Source organism: Ciconia boyciana, chromosome 1 (genome assembly GCF_034638445.1).
Source record: "Ciconia boyciana chromosome 1, ASM3463844v1, whole genome shotgun sequence".
NCBI lineage: Eukaryota > Metazoa > Chordata > Aves > Ciconiiformes > Ciconiidae > Ciconia > Ciconia boyciana.
The window spans coordinates 124,826,532-124,840,996 of NC_132934.1; the positions used below are offsets into that span (position 1 = coordinate 124,826,532).

At 45.2% G+C, this 14,465-nt stretch overlaps 1 long non-coding RNA gene across 3 annotated transcripts; it reads left to right on the plus strand.

Annotated features, from left to right (window-relative positions):
* The first annotated feature begins 50 nt into the window (after window positions 1-50).
* LOC140644881 (uncharacterized) lies at window positions 51-8,612 on the plus strand. Of its 3 annotated transcripts, none has more exons than XR_012039854.1 (5): window positions 51-523; window positions 2,262-2,449; window positions 2,558-2,669; window positions 3,453-3,625; window positions 7,375-8,612. It is a non-coding gene; the product is annotated as an uncharacterized lncRNA (long non-coding RNA). The 3 variants fall into 3 exon arrangements; XR_012039847.1 differs by having other exon boundaries at window positions 3,480-3,625; XR_012039859.1 differs by lacking the exon at window positions 2,262-2,449 and having other exon boundaries at window positions 3,480-3,625.
* The last annotated feature ends 5,853 nt before the right edge of the window (window positions 8,613-14,465 follow it).

Consider the following 14,465-nt stretch of genomic DNA (forward strand, 5'->3'; position numbering starts at 1 on the left):
TTATATAGTCCCCGCCTGCCCGGCGCCGCGCGCTGACTTCAGCGCGCACGCTACCGCCCCTTCCCGAGCGCTCCCTTCCCCCTCCTCCTGCCCAGCGCTATCGCGAGAGAAACGGACCGCGCTGCACCGGCGGGGAAGCGAGGGAGGGCTATCGCGAGACCTGCGCTGGCCTCCGCAGCTCAGCCCTCGGTGAAGGGCGCTCCGGAGGTGTCGCGAGACTTCGGGCGCCGGGCCGGCGCGGCAGCCGCTGGGTCTCCCGGGCTTTGCTGGCGATACCGCGAGGTTTGCCCCCGGCGGCCCGCTCTCCGCCCCCGCCCGGCTCCCCGCAGGGGGTGAACGGCCCCGAGGTCTCGCGAGATCACGAGCCTCCCTCTCCTTTTGTTCGGCGTGCTCGCGAGAGCGCCCCGCCGGCCCCCGTCGCGCGCGCCGCTGAGATGTCTCTAGAAGGAGTCGGATTCTAGGTCACATGGGCGGCCCAGCCGGCGCCCGCCGCCATCTTGTGCGCTTGCCCCGGGAGAGTGGCGTAGGTCCTAATGGAGAGGCGGCGGGCCCGCGGTGCGGGGTTGGAGCGCGGCGAGGGAAGGAGGAGGGTGCTAGTAGTGGCGCGCTGTGGGGCCCGCGAGGGTCGAGTGTCGTCTAGAGCGAGAGCTGGGACTATGGTCAGCGGGACAGGGGGTGCTTCATCCACAAATAGACCGGTCTCCTGCTTCGCTTTCCCCCTCCCCCACAGAGGTCTCCACGGTGCCTTTGCAGGGCAGGAACTCCGGCTCCTTCCCTTTGCAGGTCCCACTGTGAAGCCTGGCATTAGTTTCTGCATGCTTCCTTGAGAGGTTGTCACCTCACCGTTTTCCAGGCAGCCCCTCTCACCCACTCTGGACCATCACAGCTCAGCTGCCCTCAAACACAGATGCAGACACGTTAACTTGTGGCTCTGGCCATGCCTACAGGGCTACGAAATGACACGCTGTGCCTATTGTCCAGTGGCACATCACTGCGAGTCACTCACCCCAACACATCGGTGTTAGTGGTCAAGACTAGTTATTACAGACACTCATTATCTTTTTCCCAAAACCTTCTTTAGCCATCAAATCTATTGAGATGCTAAAGGTCACCCCTGTTTTCCCTGTAGGGACAGCTTTACCAAGCTATCCCATTATGTCCACAAAAAGCCCCACCTTGGACTCATTAGGACTCATGTTTACTGTTAGCCTGTAAAATACCAGTCAAGTAATAAGCATTAAGCTACCTGCCACTTTTCAAAAAAGAGAAACACCCCCATACCCTTCCATCACATCACAGCCTGCTGACACAGAAAATACTAGAGCCATTTCTTTGAATTTGGGTCAGTAAAAGTACTGACAAACATGCTTACAAGATCAGAATACCTCTGAGGCTATTAAGTCACCAGGAAAAGGACATGGGGTTTGGTTGTCCTTGATCCACACATAGCAATTATTCCTCCATTTCCCTTCTCCTCAGGCTCCTGCCTCTTCCAACAAGAAAGTATAAGGAAGATTCATACTCTAGAAGGATGGTTAGATTCACTGTTGGATTTAAAAGCAAGACAAAATTTTTCCATGGTATTTGCACATAAAACCACTTATTTTTACCTAGTTTTTCCTGATCACAGAATTCTTTCACATAGCTGCCCTTAAAGTTGGAGCTCTAGAGCCATCTATGCCTTCCATTCCAGAAATGGACTAAAGCCATCTAGTCCTTCTATTCCAGAAATTAAGCCCTACAAGATTTAAACACCCATAAATAAAATGTTTAAATAAGCAACAATTACTCCTTCTCACAGACAAACCAACCAGTTCTATACAGGACAGCATCTGTCCTTAAACAAAACATTTACCATTCTTCTGCTTTGGTCTTCCATAATGCTTCTTTAGCAGCTACAGCTCCAGAGTTAAAGTTTTATACTTTTATGTCTTCCCCAGGTGCACCTATTTATATCATTTAAATGCTTGCAGGTGTGTTCACAAAGGCTGCCTGACAGTTAAAAGGAAAAAAAGATTCTATATTTTTTAAAAAGCTGTTATTGGACTTAGGCCCAAACTGTGTTTTTTTGAAAGCAAATTTCAAATAAATCTTTTAATTCCTTTTCTTCTTACAACTTTGTGGACAATTCTAAATTCTAAACAATTCTGCAATGTTTACATCCCTAAAATGTCTGCAGTGCTTTTGTAAACAAGAGCATTTTTTAATATAATTCATATGCACTAGAAAATGACATTAATTAATCCTTCTTCACTGTGCAGGTTTTAGAAGTACTACAGTAATTTAATTCCTAGTCCTGCAGTCAAGAAAGCAGGTGGGCTCACTTGCCTCCGTGACAGGTTTGTAGAGGGGCCTGCGTGTGTCATACTGTGTACGCTGGCAGTGTGCTTCCACACAGTCCACCCAAGGCAGAGCAAATCAGAAAGTTGGAGTCTTCTGCTGCAGGCAGGCAAGTGCTCCCATTGCTTAGGGAAGTCAGTTTTCCCTTTGTTATTAAGTTACCATCTGCATTAGGCAGGACTATGTATTCTCAGTTTCACTTTTTATTCTCCTGCAGCTGACTCAGAGACAATTTGCTGGAGGAAGTTGAGCAGCTAATGAGTACTTGAGTCAAGCATTAAGCTAACACTGGAGTCCTCACAAATCCTGCTCGCTGTCTGTTATACTCAGTAAGTTTTTGCTGATGGACTCAAAACTGCTTAAAACCTGACACTGCTGGGTGCTTGGACACTCAGTTCTTAAATCCTAGCAGGATTCCCAAATTTGCTATTCCCTCACCTGCAGAGCCTCATCTGGTAGGCGTTCTGAAAGGCTACACTGTTAGCCTCAAAATAGCTAGAGATACAGCTTTCTAAGTGTTGAGGAGATCGTTGCTGTGCATTAGGAAAGCAGTATCCCCGATTGCCACCAAGCAGCGTGGGTTGTAAAGTCAACACTGTTTATGAAGTTGTAGCTGCCTTTTAGAATATTTTTACCCAAAGCTGATAGACGCTGGCCTTGCATACACGAGTTTCCTTATCTGTCTTGAGACTATCAACAGGTCATATGGTACTAGACATCTTAACAAGCAGATTTCCCATCTTACAGAACTATGGGCTTACTTCTAAGGGAAGGAGTTATTTTACTAATGGTAAGGCAACCCAGACTTAGGTCCTGAAATCCAGAGTGTGATAAAAAATAAATCCTACAATGGATATATTTCTCAGGTTGCAGTACTGAAAACTCGTTTCTTGTTCTACAGAGCTAGCTATGAGACTAAGACCACATACCATATTTTTCTAAGTCTTTAATATTGCAAGCTGGCAGGGCAATAAAAAATAAAAGTTAATGTTGTCCAGCCACAAATTAGCAAAGGGACTGAGAAAACAGTCTTTAGTCAACAGTGTATATGTCTCAGTAATATCAGAGATCTGTCTTTAACAGCATAATTTTCAAATGCTGCATCTGATCAGTTCCCAAATTTTTGGGGACATTTTTAGGCATCCAAAGGCAGAGTCTTACTGATTTGGAGGAATAACATGAAAAGAAGAACCACATGCAACCATTGATGTACTGTTAGTGAAGCCTTCACTACAAAGTCTGCTTTTCCCTACAGCAGCGACTACAAAACTCTTTGGACCAATGGGTAAGTTTTAAAATAACGTATGTAAAAGCAATTTATGTGGCAGAACAAAATGAAAAAGCATTTTTAAAGCTGGCACCCTTCCTCTAACTTCAAAACAAAACCAGGCCTGTTGCACTGGATGGACTTCCCAGGTTCCTCACATCTGGGAGGCTGTTGTTCTTCAGACATTTCTGTCAGCGGCAGTACTGGTGCAGGCAGTTCCCAGCACTTGCCATTTGTTCCTGTCCTCAAGGTGTCCCCTCCGCTGTCCCAGTATAGCTGTTAGTGATGCCAGCCTGTGCAGTGAATGAAGGAACTGACCTAGTTTAAAATAGCTCTGCCTGTTCATAGGGGTAGGAAAAAAACCTGCCTAAGTCAGCTCTCTGCCCAGAGAAATGCCTGTGGGATATTGGTTCACAGTCAATGAGTTTCTTCAATTTAGTGAATATTTCCCGCCATGTGTGCTTTATCTCTGTGTGCAGGGCAAAGCTGGTGCACTTAAGCCAGGCATTTCTTTCACTGGCATTGCCAGCTTATGTAGTCCCTACCTCACTCTGCACCCCCAGCTCATTTCAGCCTCTCAAATAAACCGGTGAGGAAAGGGTATTATTTTTCACCCAGATAAGTCCTTTAGTCTTTTTGGGGTGGCTACACAAACACCTATGCCAGTCCAACAAGAGCAAGGGTAACTAGCCCCAGGCAGGGAAGACAGGGGCCTGGAGCTGCTGCAGCCAACACTGCTGCTGAAGAAGCCTGTGCAGAGCCGCAGCCTTCTTCTCTGGGTAGGCAGGGGCAGAATAGGAGAGCACGGGATGTGCACCCACATTTTCTCAGGGAAGGAATGCACTGGGGTGCTCATTACACAAACCATGGGAGTCAGCAGGGAATCTCAGGAAAATCTGGGGAGAGTTTTCTGTTGCCTGTAGCATTACATTAGGTATTTTAGCCAAAATGTGCACAGTTGTTTTTCTGTTTTGGGTCCTTTTGTCTCTCTTTTGATAGAAAATCTTACTCTAACAAATAAAGGAAGTTGCTAATAATAAAAATATGATTATTAAACTGTGCCTGGACAGCATTTGACAGCATATTTACAAAATTTTCCACTATGCTGCAACACTTTGTTCTATCATTGTGTATGCTGAGTACACCTCTACCCTAAGTCTTAGAGAGGACATTATGCCTTTTAACTTACATGAAGAATTAAAAGGCAATCTGATTAAGAGCTCCTCTGTTCTTTGGCTAGTGTATTGCCACCCAAGCCTTGCTGGTTCCTCTTCCCTTGTTTCTTCACGCTCCCGGACTGGTAGAGGCTGATAGAATGTACCTAATTGATTGGGGAAGCCTTGATGAAGAGCAGATTCACGATGATTCTCTGAAAAGATGCCTGGAGCATGTTTGAAAACTTCAAAGACATTCGCATCTTGTCCTGAAAAACCACAAAAGACTGTTTACAGAAAGCAGAGACTCTCTACAGAAAGGAGAGACAGAATCAGAAAGTTTTATAAGCTATGACTGTAGAATAGGGGTACACAGAGAGGGTTTGGCCATTTCAAACATACGCTAGTCCTTACCTGAGGCAGCACTCAAGGCTTCTCTTCTTTTTTTTTCTTTAATTAAGTCCTCTTTTTCTTTTCTGTAATGGTTTAGTGACAAGATCAAGTAGTCACAGGCTTCTGTGGGAGCTGGGGAAGTACAAGTATAGTTTTGTCCTTATTTCTTCTGTTACATTAGGATCAGACACAGGGAAGAATGAGTCCATGAATTTCACACAGGAGATGATACTTCTTGAGCTGGGGTCAGGGCCCAGGAGCCAGTGTCTCGAGTGCCGCCCAACGCTGCCACTGAAATGGCAGCAGAGGGGAACAAGAATATGGGCAGAGGGATGGGAGACAAGACAAGAACTAGTTAGTTTTAGCTCTCGGCTGTAGGTGAATAGTTCCTAGTGGCACTCCCTTCCTATGTGTCTCTTGCTTGGGTCTTGATGAAGTCCACTTTCGAGGCAGGAGTAAGCAGACTAGCAAAGATACACCCATGATGCTTGCTGTGAGCCTACAATGTTACATGCCTGACCCAAGAAAGGACTGGCCTTGTGTCTTACGGGGGCTGCCTCCCTTGCCTGGGTCCAGAGCGAGTGTAGTACTGCAGCAGGAGAGGCTTGCCTCACTCACCCTTTTTCCTCCCTGAGTCCCCCGTGTGCACAGCTGACAGGCTACTGAAGTCACTGCCCTGTGGTCTGAAGAAAGCTGTCCTTAGCCCAGCCTAGCAGGGACTGCTGCTACTAGCTACTACCCAGAGCAGAGCCTGATGAAATATCCAGCCCCTCACTCCCAGCCTCTGGCCCATATCCCAGCTAAATATCCCTGCTATGCCAGTGAGTCCCTCACTCTGCCATGCACCTCTCTTGGCTGTGGAGGATTTGCCCTGGCCACACTGCACATAAAGGATGGGGCGGATATGTCCTGGGGTTTCAAGGAAGGGCCTTGCCAGCAACTCTCCCCTCTTGTGTGAACGGGTTTGACTCCTGCTGCCAGGTGTGAACACCTGGCAAGCTTTGACCTTTGCAGGTGGTGGTTGTGCAACATGGTGTGACTGCCAGGAGCGTTCAAGTTAAGCAGCAGTGGCCTCAGCTATCTGAGGAATGCCCAAGGTTGCTAGTACTCCTTAATAAGTGAGAGAGATATTTTGAAGTAGTAAATACTGTTACTTAGAGGCAGCACTAACTGTATGCTTTGGCTTGTGCCTTGCCAGAACCATGTTGGGCTTTTTCCATGGCTCAGGGTTGTAGGGGATGGAAGAGAGAGTGGCTTTTGACTAAAATGGCAGGGGTTGTTGTCCTGAGTGGAAGAATGAACAGAAGGAAGATGTCAGTTCAATGAACACTGAAAAGTTCTGAGTCGGACTCTATTTTTCATATCCCTAGATTCCTTGCTAGCTTGGATTTAAAAAACCTTAATCACTTTTATCTCTCTGCATTCAGATCTCTCCATCCTCCCCACTGGACTCCAAATTACATTGCCTCCCTCTCTCACTCCCCAAACTTATGCACTGCTGTGTCTTCCCAAATGCCGTTTTCCGTGTTCCAATTAGATTAAGGGCTTGCCTGCACAGGAAGGTTGCGCCGCTATTAATTTGCAGTGTGCTTTAAAGAAATTATGTTAAACCTGGGCAAAAGGCCATGTGGATACCCTGGTATTCCTTTGCAGGAATACAAATGGCTTATTTCAGGTTAGATCAGGTCAATTAGGAACAGGAAGAACTTGCAAAGCAATAAATTTTCGTATACCAGAACAAAGAGAATCCAGAAGCTTCTTTTGCAGATTGTGTCCTCCAAATGGGAAGAAAGGTTGGGGGCATGGTCTTGATCTCAGCAGGAACCACAATCTGCTGGACAGAGGTAGCGTACAGCCAGACAGCTAGTCCCACCAAAGCAGAAGCCTCTGCTGCCATTAAGTTCTGCTACGTGCTGTGAAGCAGGCTGCTTCACACTGCAGCAACTGCCTTTTTTCTACCCAAGGCAGCCTGGTCCACAGCACTCATAGAGCAGGAGTAGGGACTGCTGCCTCTGTGCAAGGTGTTGGCTGCCACTGCATTCCTACAGGTATTAAAAATGTAGCCCTTTGCCAAAAAAATTATAGTATGATCTTGCTCAATAGGAAAAAGTCCTGCGTATCCATCTACTGCCCCTCTTTGAACACTGCATGAATGCCTGGAGTTAACTGTATTGGTTTACAAGCGGATTGCAATTTTATGAGTGTGTCTTTCTCTTGTAGGCAAGCTCAAAGTAAGAGAAGGTGAAGACAAAAGAAGAGAGATTTATAGCAGCAAGAAGAAATGAAAGAGGCGCATCAGTAAATCATGGGTGCTGCACATTCTCATTGCAAACTGGTTTGAACTGCTAAGCTAGTAATTGCCTAAATCCAAATAGGCACCTAGTCAAGATGGCTCCTATATTAAGCAGCATTAGTATTATACTTTGAAGAAGGCACTAATGCTTCTCACTTTGGTTTCTGTAAACCTTTTCTCTTCCAATTACCATTTCTAAATACCAAATGTAACTTTTATGTCACATTAGAGTCTTCTTTGAAAAACCTCTAGAGGGTCACTGACCAAATACTAGGGTGATGACAGCTCAAAAATGCCCATGGGATTGTCAGGGCCCTGAAGACACCACCAGCACTGACTGCTCCCCCCACCTGTCCATGGCCCACGTCCCCATGTCAGCCCCCCGGGACTCCCCCTGCCCTGCCTACAGCCCAGGACCCCATGTCAGCCCCACAGGGCCATCAGCCCCTGCCCCAGCAATGCCGCAGTGGCTGCAACCACTGTCCTCGCTGCCCTTGCTGTGCCCTGCCAGGAACTAAAAGACCTAAGTCATGAAGCCTGAGGGGTAAATGAACCAAACACAATACTGGTCTTCAAGAGAAAGGTCCGCCTTCCTAGTTCCCTCACTGTTGCTGTTGAGTATTGATTAGGTCTGTCCCTTGGCCAGTGAAGGATCTCCAGCAACCACAAGGGAACGGAAGCTGTGTAGAGACCTGTAATACAAAAGTTCATATAGGTGTGAGCAGAGAAGGCATGGGAAGGCCTGGGTGTGGAGGCACCAGCAGGAGCACTCAGCAGGGGAAGGGCTCTCTGAATGGCCTGTGTTAATGACACCTGGATTAGCAGGGCATCAAGACCGCAGGGCATCTACCTGCTGTTTCACCAGACGCTCAGATCTGGAGACAAAGTGATTAGTCCTGATGACTGCTAGAGTTGGGAGATACTGCCAGCTCCAAAAAGATACAAAAAGATATCCAAATTCTCTGCATGGTCACGAACCCAAGAATAACCCAGGAGACATGAGGAGGAGTTGATAGCTGGCATCCCTTGTTCTCCATGGCATCACAACAGATCCTGGACCTATTATATGGGCACAATCTTCATGTTGCCTGGATTTTGGATGGATGGCTTGAACATGCTGACCTGGTGCCTGGTGGCTGCACTTGTGAGTGGGAGACTGTGAATGTGGGTGAGTGAAACCTGTTTTGTTTCAGTTTTTATTTTCAATAAAATCACTTTCTCCTCCTTAAGGTGTGTGTCGTGTCCTACCCCCCCAGATGTTTTCTACATTGTTGATATACTGTTGCAACAGTGTTTCCTACAGAGGAACAAGGAGTAGTAAATAGGAGCACCCAGCTGCATAATCTTTCAGTCATATTTCTTGTGATGGCAGCAGAGAAAGAACCATAAAAAATATGTCAGGAGAAAAGAGTCTTTTTTCTAGATGGGTTCTTCAAAGACCACCCTGGCCCTTTTGCTGGCTTTGGTCAGCAGTGCAGGTCACGCAGCTGGAGCTCTGGCTTCAGTTTGCACATCGCACCCCTACCAGTTAACAAATCATAGAAAGTAAAGGGGTTTTGAGACATCTAGTCCATCACACTGCCTTAAGACTAAATGTATCCGTACACTCGGGATGGATGTTCACCACACTGGATCTCCAGAACATCAACTGCATCCCCAAACTGGGGGAGGGTTCCCAACCCCAGTAGCAACTGGCTTCTCCTAAGAAGCAGGGCACCAGGCTGCCATCATGTCACCGCAGCCACCGCTCCTCAGCTGCGAGCCTGGAGCTCCTGCTTCATGCTGAGACTGAAAAGCTGCTTAGCGAGCCAAGGGCTCCCAGCTCCTTTCAGAGGCCCACGGGTGCGGTGGAGCTGTAACCCTCCCACCCCTTTCGGAGGCAGCTGGCTCAGTGCCTGCAGGGAAGCAGGAGCTGCTGCTGCCTCTCTGTGAGACAGCAGCTCCTGTTGAGTTCCTTGTTGTCTAAAAGATGGCACGATGCTGCTGTTCAGCTCCAAGAAGTGGCTGCATGGCTTGTTGTTGCCTGCCAGCTCACTTTGGAGTAACTTAAGTCTCCTTGTACTACATGCTCATTGCTTTTTAGCCTATTCACAGTAAACAGGAAGAGTAGTTTATTTCCTTCCCCTTTGCAGTTACTTTTTATATATTTGTGTACTGCTATTTTCCCTCTCTTCAGACTTCTCTTGAGACTAAACTGTTTTTCATTGTGCCTTACAGTTCATATCTTCTAAACTTCCAGCAGAGCAGCAGTTTAACATTTAAATGAATATAGTGTTTTTGAAATGAGCTGGACTAACAGGCATGGAACCGGAGACTTCTGTCTTCACGGATTAGATACCACAGTGGTAGGTGTAGTGAGAACTCCATACCTAACTTGTGATCTGGAACATCTCTAGAGGCAAGAAGATAATGTAGTGACGAAATTTATCTACGTGATTCAGATTTCCTCTTTAATCAATAGCCTCTAGGTGGTTTCAGCCTGCGAGGATTCATTTGTGCCAGATGTGGTAGTGGTTTTGTGATACAGACAAAACACTGCAATAGCAACAAACAGTGTTAACCAAATAATTTCACATAAATTACCAGCCTTGTGGAGGCAGAGCATTCAGGCAGGGTTCATCTAGTCAGCTGTAGATGGCTACGTGGAAGGCTCTCCAGCCAAGCTACTCACCTCAGGCCCCTATTACAGCCGCACAGGAGAAAAAGACACTGACATCATGAATCATCTCATCCTAAGGTAGATATTTAAAACAGATCAGATAAGACATATCTTTAAAGTGCCTATGGGGCAACAGGCTCAGATGTAGAGATAAACTCTGTAGACATCTAAAATTAGGTGAGCTGAAGCTCACCTGTGGAATCCATTAAACTGGTGACACACAGGTGAAGAGCCCCACTTTCTGTGGTGTCTTTTCAGAGCACACCTTCTGCCTTTTGGAATTTACAGCCACCTCAAAACAGCCAGATGTAATAGCTGCTGAGAGACATATGAGGGTCTTCCACCAAATGGCTGAATCATCTTACTGATTTTCAAAATAAAAAAAAAATTCCTTCTTTTTTAGTTTAGTATTTAAATAATCATTTTTCAGAACAGAAGTAGTTGCTTTTTCACTCCTGCTTATGCCAGCATGTGGAGTTGGAAAAGCAAATGCTCAGATTATGAAGCACTGATGCTCATCATGGCTAAAATAATGATATTCTGCAGAGGGATGTTTAGGTTGGATTCATCTGGTACAGTTGAACTGTAAAGATCTATCTTGCAGAATCTTTGGAAAATACGTACTTCAAAACAATCTTTTTTACTACCATAGAATTTTCTCCCCCTCCTCCCCTAATTTTTATTCCTTAGTTAGTAGTTTGTAATTAAGGAAAAAGGTTCTCTTGATACCACAGCACATCTCCTGACCCACTTCAGTGCAAACATATACATAACCGTTTGTTTGTTTGTACTTCTACAGGTGTTGGTGTTGTGCAGATATGGGCTGTGGTTTAAGTTTCGTAATGGAAAATCTGACAGGCAGTTAACTAATCCATGAGTCATATTTCGTAATAGCCTAAAGGTCTCTGATGTTCAACCTTAATTTGATACCCATGCCATCAGGGAGTTATACATAACCCATCTGAAGAACATTCTTTATATAGATGACTGCATGCTGCCCTTTTATGCCTGCAAGAATGGGCGTTGCACTTACTGAACGAAGGAAGTCTTCTGTTTCCTTTCCACCCCTCTCTCTCTGTGAGTCTATTTGCAGGACTGCAGAGGTGCACTGCAAGAAACTCACCTGAGGAATGAGAACAGTGGAAATCTCCCTGCTTAGTTTAAGTCCTCTGTAGGGCCTAGCTGAGAGGTAAGGAATGGGGCAGGGAGGTGGTTTTGGACTCCACTCACCCTAGCCCTTCTGAAGGAATTTCTCATCGGGACAGCTCCAGTAGTAACAGTAGCAGTGGAACTACCAGTACTAACAGAGCTCCGCTGATTTTACCTGTGTATGGCTCACTTCTGTTTAAGGCAGGCCAGGTAGATACAGAATGAGACATCCTTTTGTCAGACCATCCCAAACGGGAATTCCATAGTTGCTGACACCAGTGGAGTTGAGCCAGCATTAGCAATGCCAAGGTGTATATAGGAAGACTTAATGTGCAGAGGGCTCGTCTAGAGAATACCCCTTTATATTCTAGCCAGAGGGTGAAAAAGCAACACGTTGTTTATTAGGGCACCATAATATTGTTGTCTTTCAGGACTTCTCAAGTCCTCCCTCAAAGGCAGCAAAGGATGTTGCCTTTGCTGTTTCCAAAGCTAAAACAAGGCAGACACGTGACTTCAGTAACTGCATGTGAAGTTTACATACTATGACTCATTGTAATAAAGAAACCTAAACAAAATCCCAGTGTGTCATTAAAGCTGGAATATTTTTTCCATACTGAATTCTTTTAGGTTTGATTTGGCTTCTTTTTTACAGCTGTAGAATATCTCTGGGATATTAACTCTTTGCTATTGCAGGATAGAAAGTTCTGGTCTTCATGAATGGACTCAGTATAAAACACAGCAGAAGGTTATCTTATTTTGTGAAACACTCTGGCACAACAACTTTTACAGCAGTGCCAAATGCTAGACAGCAATGAGAGCACCTGGGGAGACAAATGGAAAGAAGAAAGCAGAGGAGAAGAGTTGTATCCCAAGCTTTAACTTAGACTGTCTTTTTAAGAAACTCTGCCATTTCCAAACAACTATTTTATAATTGTGTCTTAAGATACCAGCAGACACCACGAGTGATGTATGTGTAGCATGTGAGTTGCCTGCTGTATATGAAAAACTGCCTAGTGAGGGTCTGGCACAGTGGGAGGGGGAACACACCCAGCCTGACTGTAGGCACCAGCGAGGAGGTTAGTCATCCTGCTGAGTCAACTGCAGACACAAGCACCTCCAAAGGGTGCTTCTGCCTGCTTGTCATCTAACGTTAGACAGCTAGAGTTACGTGGTATGGGCCTATAATGATAGGCTCATATGCATGCTCATTTATGCATGAAATTCATCTTGCATGGATGATCTGGATTACCGGATCCAAACCTCTTCATCTGGAGTAAAGCTGGTGTTGGACTGGGCAGGGGCTTGCCGTGGCTGGTTTTTTGGGGCTCTCCTTGCAGCCCTTCTTAAGCAAACGCAGAAGGTAAGACAAGGCCAAACAAAGGTCCCAGTAGGATTCATGTTCATGCAAATCTAGCACCAGAAGCAGCAGTGTTTGAATTCTGACAGGGAAGTTGCTAAAAAGGGGCTAGGAGAAGGGAAAGGATTACACAGCAGATGTATCCACCCCACTGTCATCAGTTCTACCTCTTCACCCACCTCTGCCTTCCACTCACATAGGAACTGATTCTTGGGTGGTATTTTAATGGTGTGAATTCCCACTTATCAGTACATGGTAATAGTTAATGCTCCTTATTTACACAGGTCTAGCTGTACAAGGTTCTGTCTAGTCAGTCACAAATTTCCAGGCATCTAGACTCTGTTCCAACAAACAGGAAGAGTTAGGGTTTTTCCGTCTTCACAAATAACTTTCCAAGAAGTCATCACCAAAAGTTGGATAAACACGTAGTTATCCTTGTCACACTCCAGGCAAAATGACAACATAGCTAGAATCAGAAAGTCAGAGGTTTTTTTTCTGATGTGGTACTAATTATATGACTAGTACTGAGATAAACCTGGCAGAAGCAGTGTAGTTTTAACTCTAGCAGCTTTTGCTTTAGAGGACTTTCCATCCTGTTCAACTGCTACCTTGTTCCACCATCTCAGGCCACAACCTCGTAGTGTCATCCTTACTGAAAGATTTTTGTTGCTATCGTTTAGGGTCCTTGCAAGAAGAAGGGCCCAGCTACACAAATCCCACTGGCAGGATAGGGCTGCTGAAACAAATGTAGTATAATAAAATGCATTATAGACTCATACAACTCTTGTCCGATGATCTGAGGGACTCCTCTCCCAGTTTGGCCCGCAGTACCCACTGAAGTCAGTGTAACTATCATCTCCAGCAACTCATCCTGGCATTGGATCACGATATTCATAACAAACTTTTATTTTAAAGTGCCAAGACAGAGGAACTGTATTGTATGACTGTTCCACAACATGCTGCACTCTTGCTTTGGCTGAATTTTTGTCTTTTTAAAAACCTTTTTCTTTTTTAAAAGTCATCTTTATATCAGAAGAGAATTTTCATTTTGTCCGTCTTTCCTCTTTTTATTGCAGTATTGGCTGTAATTAAACGTTAAATTACAGGGACATAATTACCTGACGTTTTTCTCTCTTTTCCAAACAATTCCTGGAACTGAAAATTAATAAAAGGAGATATAACTTTTCAGTTCTTTGTTTAGCTCTCCTGGCTTATTTTCAGCTTTTGACGGTGCTTTCCAGGCTCTCAGTTTCACTGCTTCCTATTTTCTGATTCCCCGAGCTTGTGTGGAGCCTTTGATGCTGCAACAGGGCAAGGTAAAGCACTGAAAAAAAAGGTAAAGTACTCTGACAAAGGGACAGGCATCGCCCCAGGGATTCATGTAGTGAAACATCTTTAAAATTCTTCTGAAAAACTGACTAGTTGGGAGTTGACAGTATCCTCTTAAGAACAGTTTATGTTAAGAAATCCCGGTTAGTCTTATGAGCAAGTTTTGGCTGAGCACAAGTGCTAATGACTTTTTTAAAATGAGAAACATTTCTAAAGACAAAAATAGCTAGTGCTGAAATCTCTCACAGTCATTATTTACAATTTTTGTGTCATCCCTTGTCCAGATTTATAGTGATTGCTTGCCATGCCAGCAGAACTTATAAGTTTGTGGATTTGTCTTTAATACTGTAATTAAAACCAGGGTGATTTTCATGGGCCCAGAATAATTTGTAATTCTTGTGAGAGCTCTTTCCTTTAAGTGTCCTTACATAAGATATAATCTTCACTGACCTAAGCATGCAGACACATTTTTTTATGCTCACTGATGTTTTCATGAAGGAATCGTATACCTTTGGGGTTATTTC